Source organism: Erythrolamprus reginae, chromosome Z, assembly GCF_031021105.1.
Source record: "Erythrolamprus reginae isolate rEryReg1 chromosome Z, rEryReg1.hap1, whole genome shotgun sequence".
In the NCBI taxonomy this organism is placed as follows: Eukaryota; Metazoa; Chordata; class Lepidosauria; order Squamata; family Dipsadidae; genus Erythrolamprus; species Erythrolamprus reginae.
In genome coordinates, this window is record NC_091963.1 from 150890029 (window position 1) to 150906043 (window position 16015).

The window sequence follows — 16015 nt, forward strand, 5'->3', positions numbered from 1 at the left end:
CCAGGCCAAAATGACCCCCCCACTGAAGGATGGAGGATGTCGACCCTGCTTTCAAAACCCCAACCTTTTTGGGGGGTGGGTTGGACTACAACACCCATCAGCCCCCCCCCCCCCCGGACAGATGGGCATTGGAGTCCAATGTCCTGCAGGCAGAGGAGTATCGCAGTGGTTTAATTAATTTATTGAGAAGCACTTGAAATCCTCAAGGGTGCTTCCGGGCGATTGCCATGAACCGTGGCTTCTGTGTCATTGGCAGCGACGTTCAACCAAGCCATAATGTCATCCAGGCTTGTTGTACCCAGTGTGGTTATTCCAGGGGAGGAATTGACAGGGTTGGAATCACGGCCTAGGTTCGTCATTCAAGGCCAAGCCACAGGAAAAAGAAGAACGATTAAGGTTAACGGCGAAGATTTATAAGAAATTTCAAAGATTAAATTCAATATTTCCAGGCACCGTCAAAGTTTTTTAGGCAAAGTTATTGGGATAACTATGGATTCCGCGAGGGGAAGGCCATCCCATAAATTGAATAAAATAAATAAAAATAAATAATTCCCCCAACCCATTAATTTTCCATCCGCAAGTCCAGATATTTCATCATTTATTCCCAATTGCTTTTCATCAAGCATTGCAGCAGTGTTTTTCAACCAGTGTGCCGTGGCACACTAGTGTGCTGCGAGACATGGTCAGGTGTGCTGCGAAGCTCAGAGAGAAAGAAAGCAAGAGAGAGAGAAAGCAAGAGAGAGAGAAAGCAAGAGAGAGAGAAAGCAAGAGAGAGAGAAAGCAAGAGAGAGAGAAAGCAAGAGAGAGAGAGAAAGCAAGAGAGAGAGAAAGCAAGAGAGAGAGAAAGCAAGAGAGAGAAAGCAAGAGAGAGAGAAAGCAAGAGAGAGAGAGAAAGCAAGAGAGAGAGAAAGCAAGAGAGAGAGAAAGCGAGAGAGAGAGAGAAAGCGAGAGAGAGAGAGAAAGCGAGAGAGAGAAAGCAAGAGAGAGAGAAAGCAAGAGAGAGAGAAAGCAAGAGAGAGAGAAAGCAAGAGAGAGAGAAAGCAAGAGAGAGAGAAAGCAAGAGAGAGAGAAAGCAAGAGAGAGAGAAAGCAAGAGAGAGAGAAAGCAAGAGAGAGAGAAAGCAAGAGAGAGAGAAAGCAAGAGAGAGAGAAAGCAAGAGAGAGAGAAAGCAAGAGAGAGAGAAAGCAAGAGAGAGAGAAAGCAAGAGAGAGAGAAAGCGAGAGAGAGAGAGAAAGCGAGAGAGAGAGAGAAAGCAAGAGAGAAAGAGCGAGCGAGAGAGAGAACAAGAGAAAGAAAGAGAGAGAGAAAGAGAGAAAGAAAGAGTGAGAAAGAAAGAAAGAGAAAGAGAGGGAGGGAAGGAGAGAGAAAGACATAGTGGGATGTAGGGAGCGAGAGAGAAAGAGAGCGAAAAAGAGAGGAAGGAAGGAAGAGAAAGAAAGAGGGATGGAGAGAGAGAGAGAGAAAGAAAGAGGAAGGAAGGGAGAGAAAGAGGGAGGGAGAAAGAAATAGAGCGAAGGGGAGGAAGAGAGAGAGAGAATTTTTTTGTCCAAACTTTTTTTAGCCGCCTCCCCTCCCCAGCTCAATGTGCCCCAGGGTTTCGTAAATGTAAAAAATGTGCCGCAGCTCAAAAAAGGTTGAAAATCACTGCATTACAGCACCCAGGTTAGCAACAGTTCAGTCTAATGGCTAAGGCACTGTGCTAGAAACCAGGAGACGGTGAGTTCTAGTTTTGCTTTCGGCATGAAAGAAAGTAATCTGGCTGACTTTGGCCCAGTCACTAGGAGACTGGGAGTTCTAGTCCCACCTTAAGCATGAAATCCATCTGGGCGACTTTGGGTCAATCATTAGAAGACTGGGAGTTCTAGTACCGCCTTAGGCATCTGGGTGACTGTCTCAATCACTAGGAGACTGGGAGTTCCATCTTAGGCATGAAATCTATCTGGGTTACTTTAGATCAATCACCAGGAGACGGTGAGTTCTAGTCCTGATTTAGGCATTAATTCCATCTGGCTGATTTTGGGCCAATCACTAGGAGACTGGATGTTCTAGCTCTGCTTTAGGTATGAAAGCCATCTGGGTGATTTCGAGCCAGCCTCTCTCTTTTTCTCTCTCTCAGGGCAACCCACCTCACAGGGTGGTTGTTCCGGGGGGGGGGGATAAGAGGATTAAAGAGCATTACATATATACGTTTCTTTGAAAAGTCTAAAAATAAATCAATGTACAGTAATTATTTAAAAAAACAGACTTTCTCCTTTTTAACAACTATGAAAATCACAAGCTTCCTCCCCTCGGCCCCACAATATTTGGGGGAGACTTGCTCAGCCCCTATTTTTTTCCCCCTCACTACAAGGATTGCTGTTCCCAGGATTCCCAGCCATCATGGCGCCAAGAATTCTGGGGCTTGGAGTCCCTGCCTGAAAAGTGAAAGACTGAAAAAATAAAATTAAGAAAGGAACAGAAACCCCCTCCCACACATATCTCCCCGAGCTTCCCTTCCTTCTCCTCATTCCCACCCTTTTCTTTCCCATTATTACAGACAGTTCCATCAGGGGGGCCTCAGAGGTCATCTAGCCGAGCCCTGAGGTCAGCATAGGATCCAGCACAGTAGTGTTTCCCCCAATTTCCCCCTTTATATCCCCCAATGGATAATAGCCAGTTTCAACTCCTGCCTGGGGTAGACATTGAGAAGATGACCGGTAAGCTACCTCACCTTCTGGGTGAGGACAACATCACCCATTATCCACCTTTTGGGCTAAAAGGGCCATGGATCCGTGGGTCTGTGGAGGTTTTGAGACTTTCAAGAGGAGATTGGACTGCTGTTTGTCCAAAGCAATTTCCAGTCACAATTCAAAGTGTTGGTCATGACCTATAAAGCCCTTCATGGCATCGGACCAGAATATCTCCCGAACCGCCTTCTGCCGCACGAATCACAGTGACCAGTTAGGTCCCACAGAGTTGGCCTTCTCCGGGTCCCATCGACTAAACAATGTCGTCTGGCGGGACCCAGGGGAAGAGCCTTCTCTGTGGCGGCCCCGACCCTCTGGAACCAGCTCCCCCCGGAGATTAGAACTGCCCCCACCCTCCCTGCCTTTCGTAAACTCCTTAAAACCCACCTTTGCCATCAGGCATGGGGGAATTGAATCATCTCCCCCGGGCCTATACAATTTAAGTATGGTATGTCTGTGTGTATGTATGTTTTAATAACGGGGATTTTAATGTTTTCTTTTTTAATCGTTAAAATTATTAGATTTGTTATGAACTGTTTTCAATTGTTGTTGTGAGCCGCCCTGAGTCTACGGAAAGGGGTGGCATACAAATCTAACAAACAAATAAGTAAGTAAGTAAGTAAGTAAGTAAGTAAGTAAGTAAGTAAGTAAGTAAGTAAGTAAGTAAGTAAGTAAGTAAGTAAATAAATAAATAAAGCAGGGGGATGGACTAGATGACCTTCAAGGTCCTTTCCAACTCTAATAATCTAAATCTAAATCAAGGACCGTGATTCACTTCATAGCTGCAGCAAGAGGGATGAACAACAGAATAAAGAGAGTTGGAAGGGACCCTGTAGGTCATCTAGCCCCACTCCTGTCTTGCTTAGGGACAGAAACTTTGGGTTCAATGGGGGTCGTAAGGTGAGGACTAGCCGTATTGTTTGTGAAGCTGCATGTTCCAAAGGTGTGTTGATGGTGTTGCATTGTGGAACAACCTAGCATTAGCCAAGAAAAATGCAGCACTTCTGGAAAGGAGACCACATGGAGACTCCTCGTCCTATTTCTTTCCAGCCTGACCATGTAAACAGACCTCACACAGAACTAGCTACACCCTACATCCCAATAGTCAATTTGCCCTAAATCCCTCTAATTAGGCCAAACCTCCACCCCCCCAACCCCTGGTCAAGTATACTTTTCGCAGTTTATTGCTATTCCTTCCCAGGCCGACCATGCAAGCTGACCTGTTGACCCATTGCGTTGGTGCATGGACTCCTCCTTGAGTGGGGGGCAGGAGTGGGGGTTGGACTAGATGACCTATAAGGCCCCTTCCTAACTCTAGTTAAGCTAGATCTGGATCCCCCTTGAAGGGCTCCTTCAAAGACTTGGATTGTAGACCCTTCCCCTCTAAACCTTCCGCCATCCCCCGACACCTTTTAAACTGGACCCCAAGGTCCAACCCAAGGAAGATGCCGGTAAGAGAAGGGACAGAAAATCAACTGCCCCATGCCCCACAAGCAGCAATGACTACAGTTCCCATCATTCCCTGCTACCTCCACCAAGCCCTTGAGAAAATCGCTTTGGGGGGGTCCATTGCGGATCTCCCCCCTCCTTGATCTTAACCGCCACAGACCCCCCTCTGCATCCACCCCAAACGTAGACTGATCCTTTGTCACCCCCCCACCCCCACTCAGTCCCCTTCTGTGTCCCCCCCCTCCTCACAAAGCCTGGACCCTTCGCATTCTACCCCCCTTCTCTCATTCGAGAAACAGAAGGGAGGGCAGCCCCCATTTCCTTCCCCCCACACTGAAAAGAAAGGCAAAGCAGCTCCAGACCGAATCAGCGAGAGGGATGGAAGACCACCAGGAAATGCCATGAAAAGGGGCGGGGCTAGCATGGGAATATATATTTTTTAAAATAAGGAATCCAGAAACTATGCCGAGCTAATAATAATAATGATGATGATGATGAAATGAATAAAATGTAATAAAATAAAATAAAACAAAACAAAATATCTCAGCCGGCATTTTGAAAGCATTAAACATAGACAAAAATCATGATCTGTCAGTTGTAAAAGTCCACATTACTTGGATCTGCGCGCATCATACGAAAATACATCACGCAGTCCTAGGTGCTTGGGAAGCGCCCGACTGGTGATGAAATACGGAATCCAACATAGTGATCTTGTTTGCTGAGTTGTATTGACATTAATAATAATAATAATAATAATAATAATAATAATAATAATAAACAGACGAAACAATCGATCACATACTCAGCTGCTGCAAAAAGATTGCACAGACTCACTACAAGCATAGACATGATGCTGTGGCACAGATGATCCACTGGAACTTGTGCCAGAACTACCATTTACCAGTGGCAAAGAACTGGTGGGATCATAAGCCTGAAAAAGTGGTTGAAAATGAGCAAGCAAAACTACTGTGGGACTTCCGACTTCAGACTGACCGAATTCTGAAGCATAACACACCAGACATTGTGATTGTGGAGAAAAAGAAAGTATGGATCATCGACATCGCAATCCCAGGAGACAGCAGAATTGAGGAGAAGCAGCTAGAGAAATTAGTGAAATACGAAGATCTGAAAATCGAGCTGCAACGACTCTGGCATAAGCCAGTGAAAGTGGTCCCAGTGGTACTTGGCACACTGGGCGCAGTACCAAAGGATCTCAGCGGACATTTGAAAACCATCGGAATTGACAAAATCTCCATCTGTCAATTGCAAAAGGCCACTTTACTGGGATCCGCACACATAATTCGCCGCTACATCACGCAGTCCCAGGTGCTTGGGAAGCGCCCGACTGGTGATGAAATACGAAATCCAGCATAGTGATCTCGTTTGCTCTGTTGTATTGACATAATAATAATAATGATAATAATAATAATAATAATAACAACAACAACAATAACAATAATATGATGGTGCCCCCAGGTTTTCAAACCTCTAACGTGGCCCCCTGGCACCATCTTGGGGATGGAGGCAGTAGGGAGGGGCGGGGGGGCAGACCCCTACTCGGCATGGAAGCCACATGGAGGCACAGTTCCCCTCACCCTCCGGGGGTCTCTCCTCTCCCCCACTAAAGAACCGTGCCGTGGGCTGATGCCAGGCTGGCATCTGTGAGTGGGTGCAAGTGTTGTGTGTAGGAGACGTTTTGTAGAAAGCACACAAGTAGTGGTGTGTGTGTGCGGGGGGGCAGAGGGGGGAGTTGGGCAAAGGATTATCTGGTGGGGGGCGGTTTTGGGGAAGGGGGAGCCGGGTGCGAGAGAGAAAGAGAGAGAGGGAGAGAGAGAGAGAGAGAAGGATTTTGACATCTGTCAAGGGGATACAGACCGAGAGAGGGGAGGAATTGGGGTGGGGTGGGAGGGGGAAGGGTCCCACATGGAGGGGGGATTCTGTTGAACCAGCTGCACTCTGCACATGCTGCCTCTCTCTGGGCTCTTTTGGGGAATGAGAAAGTTGCAAGACTCATCCATTTGTTCCCGTCGTTTGATCGACGCTACACAAGCCACAACAACATTTCCCAAAAGAGGGGTGGGGCCCTCCCGAGACAACCCCAACGCTATCAACAGGGTCCCTAAGTCAATAGAGGCAGTCCTGAACTTACAACGGCTCATTTAGTGTCCAGAAATTACAACGGCGATGAATCAAGCAACTTTCGACCGTTTTTCACTCTTACGACCATCAAAGTCCATGGAGTGTGTGTGTGGGGGGCAATTCACTTAACAGCCACAGGATATTCACTCACAAGGAGATCGGACTGCCGTTCGTCCAAAACAGTGTAGGAAGTCCTGCTTGAGCAGGGGGGTTGGACTAGATGACCTGAAAGATCCCTTCCAACTCTAACAATCCCAATTCACCTTGAATTTGAATGCATGGTTCACTTCAGGGCTGCGGCAAGAGAGACAATACAACGGGGCAGAATAAAGAACAACAGAATGAAGGGGCCCTGTAGGTCATCTAGTCCAACCCCTGTCTCGCGTAGGGACAGAAACCTTAGGTTCAATGGTGGTTGTAAGGCGAGGACCAGCTGCACTGTTCGTGAAGTCGCGTGCTCCAAAGGCGACTCTGCCTTGACGGTGTTGCGTTGTGGGGCACTCAACAATGTTGTGTTAGCCAAGAAAAAGTAGACCACACGGAGACAATGACTCCTATTCCTTCCCGGGCTGGCCATGCAAGCAGACCTCACACAGGACTAGCCGCACTCTATGTCCCAATAGTTAATTTGCCCTAAACCCCTCTAATGAGCCGCCCCGAGTCTGTGGAGAGGGGCGGCATACAAATCTAAATAATAAATAAATAAAATAAAATTAGCCTCCCCCCCAAAAAAACCCCAACCAATCCTTTCCCGAGTATAATTTTTGCAGTTTAAATGGATTTAAATGATAGCCATATGCATCTTTTTGAGGCATATCATACATTGCATTGCAAATCCTGAAGAAATATTCAAAGATAGCGAAAAAACAAACAAACCCTAGAATATTACTCTTATTTTTTTATTTTCTTTAAAAAGAAAAATGGAATAACTTTAAAATAAAATTATTTCCCTTTGGACATTTTTAAAAAATATATAATAATAATAATAACAACAGAGTTGGAAGGGGCCTTGGAGGTCTTCTAGTCCAACCCCTTGCTTAGGCAGGAGACCCTATACCACTTCAGACAGACAGTTATCCAACATCTGCTTAAAACCTTCCAGTGTTGGAGCACGCACAACTTCTGGAGGCAAGCTGTTCCATGGATTAATTGTTCTCACTGTCAGGAAATTTCTCCTTAGTTCTAAGTTGCTTCCCTCCTTGTTTAGTTTCCACCCATTGCTTCTTGTTCGACCCTCCGGTGCTTTGGAGAATAGCTTGACTCCCTCTTCTTTGGGGCAGCCCCTGAGGTGTTGGAATACCTTTTGCTAAAACGTAGCCTTGAGATGCTAGATTTCTACTTGCGAGCACTACCAACTGTTGAGACCGCACATATCCAAAATCACAAGTGAATTTTTTTTTGGGGGGGGGGGGCAATGAGCCCATTTAAAATGCTGAATTCTCTAACTAAGCCCTTAACCCTCTTCAGATCATGGCAACCCTCCCATCTCTGTTTAATGCTGGTTGGAACCTGGAGCTGAACCCATTTAAATCTGGCCTTGTGGAATTTGGCGCCCCGAAATTATTTCTCGAGTTGCAAATGCGATTCCTTCGCCCCACAATCTTGATCTTTACTTTCACCCTGAGAAAGTCCGAAAACTGGCCAGGCGGGTCATCCCATTGGGATGGCAAAGGAAAGAGTGCACTCTGCATATGGTCAGAGGTACAATGATATTTTCCAGGACACACAGAGAAGGCTGAAGGGCTCAGGATCGGTGAGGGGGAGTGTGGTGGTGGGGAGGGACAGGAATGGCTACTCAATGCCCTCCATCTTGCCCCCAGTATTGGTTATGGGGGGCAGAGCCTTGATTCAAGTATTGTTTTCTGTTGGATTTGTCTGGTGTCAATCCCAGCTTATCTGGAGCATGGAGAACGGATCCTGAAATGAATCTCTCTCTCTTTCTTCTCTTTCTCTCTCTCCCTTCTTCTTGTTTATTTATTTATTCATTAGAGTTGAAAGGGACCTTGCAGGTCATCAAGTCCAACCCCCTGCTTAAGCAGGAAACCCTACATCACCCCAGCCAAATGACAGTCCAATCTCCTCTTGAAAGTGTCCAGAGTTGGGGAGTTCACAATCTCCGCTGGCAGGCTGTTCCACTGGTTGATCGCTCTGACCGTCAGGAAGTTCTTCCTTATCTCCAGGTTGAATCTCTCCCTGGTCATCTTCCATCCGTTGTTCCTCGTCCGGCCCTCTGGTGCCCTGGAGAATAGAGTGACCCCTCCTTTCTGTGGCAACCCCTCAAGTCCCTGTAGACTGCTATCATGTCCCCTCTGGCCCTCCTTTCCTCTAGGCTATCCATGCCCAGTTCCCTCGGTCTCTCTCCGTAAGTCTTGGTTTCAAGTCCCCTAATCATCTTGGCTGCTCTTTTTTGCACCTTCTCCAGAGTTTCAATGTCTCTTTTGAAGTGTGGTGACCAGAACTGAATACAGTACTCCAGGTGTAGTCGGACCAGGGCGTAGTAGAGTGGTATTAAGAGTTCCGTGGTCTTGGAGTGTATTCCCCTGTTGATGCAGCTTAGGATGGTGTTGGCCTTTTTAGCCGCTGCTGCACATTGTTGGCTCATGTTTAGCTGGTTATCCACCAAGACTCTGAGATCCCTTTTGCCGTCACTATTGCTAAGAGAGGTTCCTCCCAGGCTGTATGTGTGTCCCGGTTTTTTTTACCTAGGTGAAGGACTTTGCTCTTCTCGACGTTGAACATCATTTTGTCAGTTTGGGCCCACAGCGTTAATCTATCTAGGTCTTGTATTTTGTTCTTATTCTCCTCCTTCTTCTCTCTCTTCCTCTCTCTCTTTCTTCTTCTTCCTCCTCCTCCTCTTCTCCTCAACTCTTCCTCTCTCCCTTCTTCTTCTTTTTTCTTTTTCTTCTTCTTCATCTTCTTCTTCCTCCTCCTCCTCTTTTTCCTCTTTCTCTTCCTCTTCTTCTCCTCCCCATCTCTTCCTCTCTCCCTCTTCTTCTTCTATTTCTTCTTCTTCTTCCTCCTCCTCCGCCTCTTCTTCCTCCTCCTCCTCTTCTTCCTCTTCCTCCTCCTCTTCTTCTTCCTCCTCCTCTTCTCTCCATCACTTCCTCTTCTTCTTCTTCCTCCTCCTCTTCTTTTTCCCCTTCCGCCTCCTCTTCTTCTTCCTCTTCTGCTTCTTCTTCCTCCTCCTCCTCTTCTTCCTCTTCCTCCTCCTCTTCTTCCTCTTCCCCCTCTTCTTCTTCTGCCTCCTCCTCTTCCTCCTCTTCTTCTTCTTCCTTTTCTTCCTCCTCCTCTTCTTCCTTCTCTTTTTGTTCTTCTTCCTCCTCCTCCTCTTCTTCCTCCTCCTCCTCCACCACTTCTTCTTCCTTCCCTTTCTTCTTCCTCCTCCTCTTCTACTTCTTCCTCTTTCCTCGTCCTCCTACTTCTTCCTCCTCTTTTTCTTGTTCTTGTTCTTCCTCCTCTTCTTCTTCGACCTCCTCCACTTCTTCCTTCCCTTTCTTCTTCCTCCTCCTCTTCTTCTTCCTCTTCCTCCTCTTCTTCTTCTTCCTCCTCCTCCTCCTCTTCTTCCTTCTCTTCTTCTTGTTCTTGTTCTTCCTCCTCCACTTCTTCTTCCTTCCCTTTCTTCTTCCTCCTCTTCTTCTTCTTCTTCCTTTTTCGTCCTCCTCCTTCTTCTTCCTCTTCCTCCTCCTCCTCTTCTTCTTCTTCTTCCTCCTCCTTCTCCTCTTCTTCCTTCTCTTCTTCTTGTTCTTGTTCTTCCTCCTCCACTTCTTCTTCCTTCCCTTTCTTCTTCCTCCTCTTCTTCTTCCTTTTTCCTCCTCCTTCTCCTCTTCTTCCTTCTCTTCTTCCTCCTCTTTTTTTCTTCTTCTTCTTCCTCCTATTCTTCTTCTTCCTCCTCCTCCTCTTCTCCCCATCACTTCCTCTGTCCCTCTTCTTCCTCCTCCTCTTATTCTTCTTCCTCCTCTTCTCCCCATCACTTCCTCTGTCCCTCTTCTTCCTCCTCCTCTTATTCTTCTTCCTCCTCTTCTCCCCATCACTTCCTCTGTCCCTCTTCTTCCTCCTCCTCCTCCTCTTATTCTTCCTCTTCTTCTTCCTCCTCCTCTTCTTCCTTCTCTTCTTCTTGTTCTTGTTGTTCCTCCTCCACTTCTTCTTCCTTCCCTTTCTTCCTCCTCCTCTTCTTCTTCCTTTTTTGTCATCCTCCTCCTCCTTCTTCCTCCTCCTCTTCTTCTTTTTCTCTTCTTCTTCTTCCTCCTCCTCTTCTCCCCATCTCTTCCTCTCTCCCTCTTCTTCTTCTTCCTCCTCCTCCTTCTTCTTCCTCTTCCTCCTCCTCTTTTCCCCATCACTTCCTCTCTCCCTCTTCTTCTTCTTCCTTCTCCTCTTCTTCTTCCTCTTCCTCCTCCTCTTTTCCCCATTACTTCCTCTCTCCCTCTTCTTCTTACTACTTCTCCTCTTCTTCTTCCTCCTCTTCTTCTTCCTCCTCCTTTTCTCCCCATCTCTTCCTCTCTCGCTCTTCTTCTTCTTCCTCCTCCTTCTTCTTCCTCCTCTTCTCCTCCCCATCTCTTCCTCTCTCTCTTCTCCCTCACTCTCTACCTCCCCTCTCCTCTCTTTCTCTCCCTCTCTCTCTCTTCTCCTTCTCTCCCTCCCTCTTTTCCTCCCCCCCTCTCTCTCCTGGGGATGGAGCCCGTTTTTGGCTCAGGCCTTGTGCACGCGCAACCCACTTTCCCTTTCAAAATGGGAATGGGCCTGGGGGAGCACTCAATCTCCTGCCAGGAAGGGGGGCGGCGGGAACAAATTATCTGGAGCGGCTAATGAGGCGGCCTCGTTCTGGGTTGGAAACTTCAGGAGTTGCATTTCAGCATTCACACACACACACACACAACCTCAGTGACTTTTAAGAGGGGTGGACTTCAACTCCCAGAATTCCCCAATCAGCAGTGTTTATTTGTTTAATATATTTATTTATTTTGCTCCTCTCCTCTAAAGCAGAGCGGTTGCAGAGGAAGGGATGCTAAGAGACTAAGCGGGCAGATCGCAAGGAATGCATTAGCGCCAAGTCCATCCCTCTTGACCAACCTTGATCAACAGATCAATAGTTTATTCATTACACAGCATTTCTCTCTCTCTCTCTTTTCTCTCTACTCACTCTCTTCCTCTCCTCTCTCTTTGTCTTCCTCTCTCCCCCTTTCTCTTCCTCTCCTCTCTCTCTTTTCTTCTCTCTCTACCTTTCTCTCTCTTCCTATTACTCTCTTCCTCTCTCTCTCTTCCTCTCTTCCTGTCTCTTCCTCTCTCTCTCTCTCTCTTTCTTCCTCTCTCTCTCTTCCTCTTGTCCTCTCTCCCCCTTTCTCTTCCTCTCTCCCTCTTCTCTCTATTCCCTTCTCTTCTTTCTCTCTCACACCATCATCTTCCTCACAGGAGCAGCTGCCAATCCAAGGAGGCATCTCAGCTGAGGAGCCAAATCCATTCTTCCCTCCTCCTCCTTGCCCCCTCCTCCAATCAGGAAGGAGGGGGAGGAGAAGAAAGGGCAGCCCCCTCCCATCAAAACCATGGAGGGAGGTGGGGGCGGTTGAGAGGCAGCCTGGGCTCTCTGCGAAGGCAGAGGGAGAGTGGCCTTTTTGGGGGGGGCCAGACCCACTCACCCCACACCCCGTCCCATCACTGCCTTGCCCCCCCCCCCTACAACCTCTGCATTAATCCCCCCCCCCCACTCACCGGGTTGCTCTCCTTGCCAAGCAATGCAGCAATCTATTTTTTTTAAAGCCAACGCACATCTACCATGCTAAACTCCCTCCCTCTTTTGGGGGGGGATGGGGGGGGGGGGTGAAGAGAGGAAGGAAAAATGGATTGAAAGCCAGGCAGGGGGAGGGAAACTGAGGCAGAGGCCTGGCTGCAGAGAGAGGATGAAAGTGCTTCTCCAATCCCCCCCCCCGCCTCCTTTCCTTTAAAAAAGAGTGGAGGGGGTGTCTTGGCAGGAGAGGACAAGGGGGGGGAAACAAATTTTTAATTTTTTTTTATTTAAAAAGGGGGGGTAAATGTTGCAAAATGCAACCGAGGGGGGTCTTCCTTCTTTCCTCCCCCCCACAAGCGTCCAGCACTTTCTCCCACCACCCCACCACCACTTTCCCTTTCTGGGCTGTGGGGGGGCGGAATGGCCAAACACCCCGCGGCGGCCCGGAAGCCGTGTGCCTTGCAAGACGCCCCCTCCCCTATTCTCTCTCTCGCTCTTTCTCTTTTTGATTACCCCCATTCATAATTCCTGAAGGGGGTTTTTTTTACAGTAGAAACACGCTGACGCCATCGGCTGTCTCGAAAGCTGACGCACTCTACCGACCCCCCCCAACACAACAACAACAACAACAACAATAACACACACACACATACAAAGAGAGAGACGCGCACGCACGGACGGACGGCCTGGGTTACCCGAAGCGCTCATTTCTCTCTTTCTCTCTCCCCCTCCTCAAATTAAAACCATCTGCTCCGGGACTCGCAACCCCGCTGCTGGGGAGGGGGCGTCTCTCAGAGGGGGGGGGTCTTCCTACCCGCCTCCCCATAATTAAGATAGAGCCCCCACCCCAAAACAGCGCAGCGCCTCTTGGCCTCCCGATAACCCCGTCTGTCGTCGGGCTTTCCTCGACAGGGTGTGTGGGTGGGGGTCTCTCTTTCCTCGATGGAGTGGGCAGGGAGGGGGGTCACTCTTTAAGGGACATGGGTGCGGTGGAGAAGGCTTGGAAATTGGGGAGGGGGCACAGGACCGGAAGAAAAGTTGATAACGGCGCCCTCCCCTCTCCCCATCCCACCAACGGAGCTTTCCTGCCAGAGGTGCGCCCCCTCCCCAAGAGATCGCAAAATCCGCCTCTCCCCCATCGCTCGAGTCACCCCCCCACCCTTCAGGCCTAAGCCAATTGAACGCCCCCACCTCCATCCGTACAAAAACCTTTCCCCCCCCCAATTCTCTCCTCTGCCCCCCCCCATCTGCTACCCCACCAAATCAGCTCTGGGGCTCCGTCCTGCCTCCCCCACCCCAAATGTACCCCCCATCCCTCAAAGATTTGCCTTGGATCTTAAGTTCGCACATCTCTCTCTCTCTCTCTCTCTGATGGCTGCAGACCCCAGTCGGGGGGGATGGGCTTTGTAGTCCCTTGCAGCTGGAAGACCAGGCTGAGGAGTGTGTGGAGGGGGGCAGGATGTGGGGAGTAGTAGACCCCCCCATCCTGCTCACCCCCACCCCCCAAAATCCAAGCAGCTCTTCTCTCTGTGCAGCTTCCCATCCCTCAAACCCCCCTCCAATCTGTCAAGTTTTCAACCCTTCCCCTCTTCGCCCCCTCCCCAATCACAGTCTCCTTTCACCCCCCCCCCCCCCGAAATAAAATACCGTCAGCAGATGCCGGTCCTTCTTCGCCTTCCTGGCGTTGGTCAGAAAACGCCGGCCCAGTTTCTTGGCACACCAGACGGAGACGAACATGATGTGGCAGACGGACATTGGGGTGGGGGTGGGGGTGGGACACGCCGGGACGAGGGACCGAGGAGCCCCCCCCGCCTCACTCACTCCGGTTCCTTAAGAGCGGCGACAAGATCTGCCCCCCCCCCACCGCCCGCCCCGCGCAATGCCTCGAGCTTTGCTGACTGGATGGGGAGAGACAGAAGGGGGGGGGGACTAGTTGGCTTTGCGGTGCCAAAGAAAAGGGGGGGCAGCCTCCCTCCCCCCGGGTGGCATCGGCCTGGAAAGTCCTGTGCTTGCGGTGGGGGGGCAGGATTGTGCCAATGGTGGGGGGGGCACGGCAAGGAAGGCGCTCTGCCCCCTTCCTCCTGCTCAGTCTGCTCAGCCTCAGTGGCAACCCCTTCTTTCTTTCTTTCTTTCTTTCTTTCTTTCTTTCTTTCTTTCTTTCTTTCTTTCTTTCTTTCTTTCCTTCTTTCTTTCTTTCCTTCCTTCCTTCCTTCTTTCCTTCCTTCCTTCCTTCCTTCTCTCCCTCTCCCCCTTCTTCCTTCCTTCCTCTCTCTCTCAGTTTCTCCTAAATTCTTTCTTTCTTTTTTCCTTCTTTCCTTCCTTTTATCTCCTCCTTCCTTCTTTCCTCCCGCCTTCTTTCTCTATTCTGCTCTTTGATTCTTCCCCCCTCTCCCTTCCTTCCTTCCTTCCTTCCTTTCTCTCTCTCTCTCTCCTATCACCCTTCCTTCCCTTTTCTTTCCTTCCTTCTATCTCCTTCCTTCTTTCCTCTCTCTTTCTTTCCCTATTCTGCTCTTTCACTCTTCCTCCCTCTACCTTTCTCTCTCTGTGTCCCCTGTCTCTCTGCTTTCCTTCCTTCTTTCCTATGGGGGAGGGGTACCAGCTCACCACAGGGTCCTCAAAAGAGAGTGCGCAGTAGCAGCAGGTAGAGAGTGGATCAGGACAGGGGTAACCCCAACCCTTCTCCTCCCTTCCAGAGAGAGAGAGAGAGAAAGAAAGAGAGAGAGAGAAACAATGAAAGAGAGAGGGAGGGAGAAGGAATGAAAGAGAGAGAGAGAGAGAGAAAGAAAGAAAGAAAGAAAGAGAGAGAGAGAGAGAGAGAAAGAGAGAAGGTATGAAAGAGAGAGAGAAAGAATGAAAGAGAGAAAGAGAAAGAAAGGGAGGAAAGGAAGCAGAGAGAAAGGGGCTGGGGGGTCTCTGCTGCTGCCACAAGGAAGCGTCTCCTCGACACTGGACACCCCCCTTTTTTTCCCCTTCCTCCTCCTCTCCCCCCCCCCAACCTGCTGCCATGCCTTTTGGGAGCAGATGGGGGCCCAGATGGAACAGGAGCTGAACCCCCCCCCCCCCATCCACCCACAAATGCCTACTAGGGCCAAAAGGACGAGGAACAAGGGGAGACGGAGGAGGGAAAGATCTCCTTTTGGGGTGGGGGCTCAAGCCGAAAGCCTAGGGTCTCCGTCCCGGTGCGGGGGAGCCGCTAAAGACCCAGAGTTTCAACCGAGTTTCAGCCGCCCCCTCCCCAATCTGGAGACCCTCGTTTCATTGGCAGAGAGAAGGAAGAGGGGAGGGGGCGCCTCTGAGCTTCCGGTGGGGGAGATGATGTTGGGGGGGAACACAGTCGGAGACAGGGGGGCTGGGAAGGGGGAGGGGAAGAGAGAAGAAAGAAAGGAGGGAAAGGATGGGGAGGGGGCTCATGCAGGCAGGCCAGAGGTGGGCCGAAAGGATGGGGCGCCGCAGCAGGTGGACCCCCCCTGCCCCAAAAGACCCCCTCCCCCTGACCTCTCCCCACCTTCTTACCTGTCCACGAAAGATTTGGGGGGAAATTAGGGGTGGGGGGCTGCAGAACGGGTGGGCCCAGGCTGGGGCATCATCCGAGCCAGCCGGACCTGGAAGAAAACAGCTGGACGAGAATAGCCCTGCGGTAGGCCGGCCTGGGCCACCAGGGGGCGCCCTTTGCCCACAAAAACCTCGGAGGGGGGGGCAAAGCTTTCCCAACCTGGCGCCCTGCCCGCGTGGGGGGCGAGGGAAGGAGGGTGCTGGGAGTTGTAGTCCCTTGGAAGAGGCCAGGTGGGGGGGGGGGTGGAAATAAATGAGGAAAGGGCTTGTGGGGAGGGGTTGGGGGTCACTTTGTTTGGCTCAGTTTCATCCCCATCCTAGGGATTTCTGTCAGAAAGGTCGGCTGTTCCGAGGTTCGAATCCCTTAGGGATAGGTGAGCAGGGGGTTGGACTGGATGACCTCCAAGGGGCCCTTCCGATTCTGACAGTT

General features: G+C 49.9%; 1 protein-coding gene across 2 annotated transcripts in view; it reads right to left on the reverse strand.

Moving 5' to 3' along the window:
* DLG4 (discs large MAGUK scaffold protein 4) overlaps positions 1-16015 on the reverse strand; it is a 145634-nt gene that overhangs the window by 35513 nt on the left and 94106 nt on the right. The window lies entirely within an intron of this gene.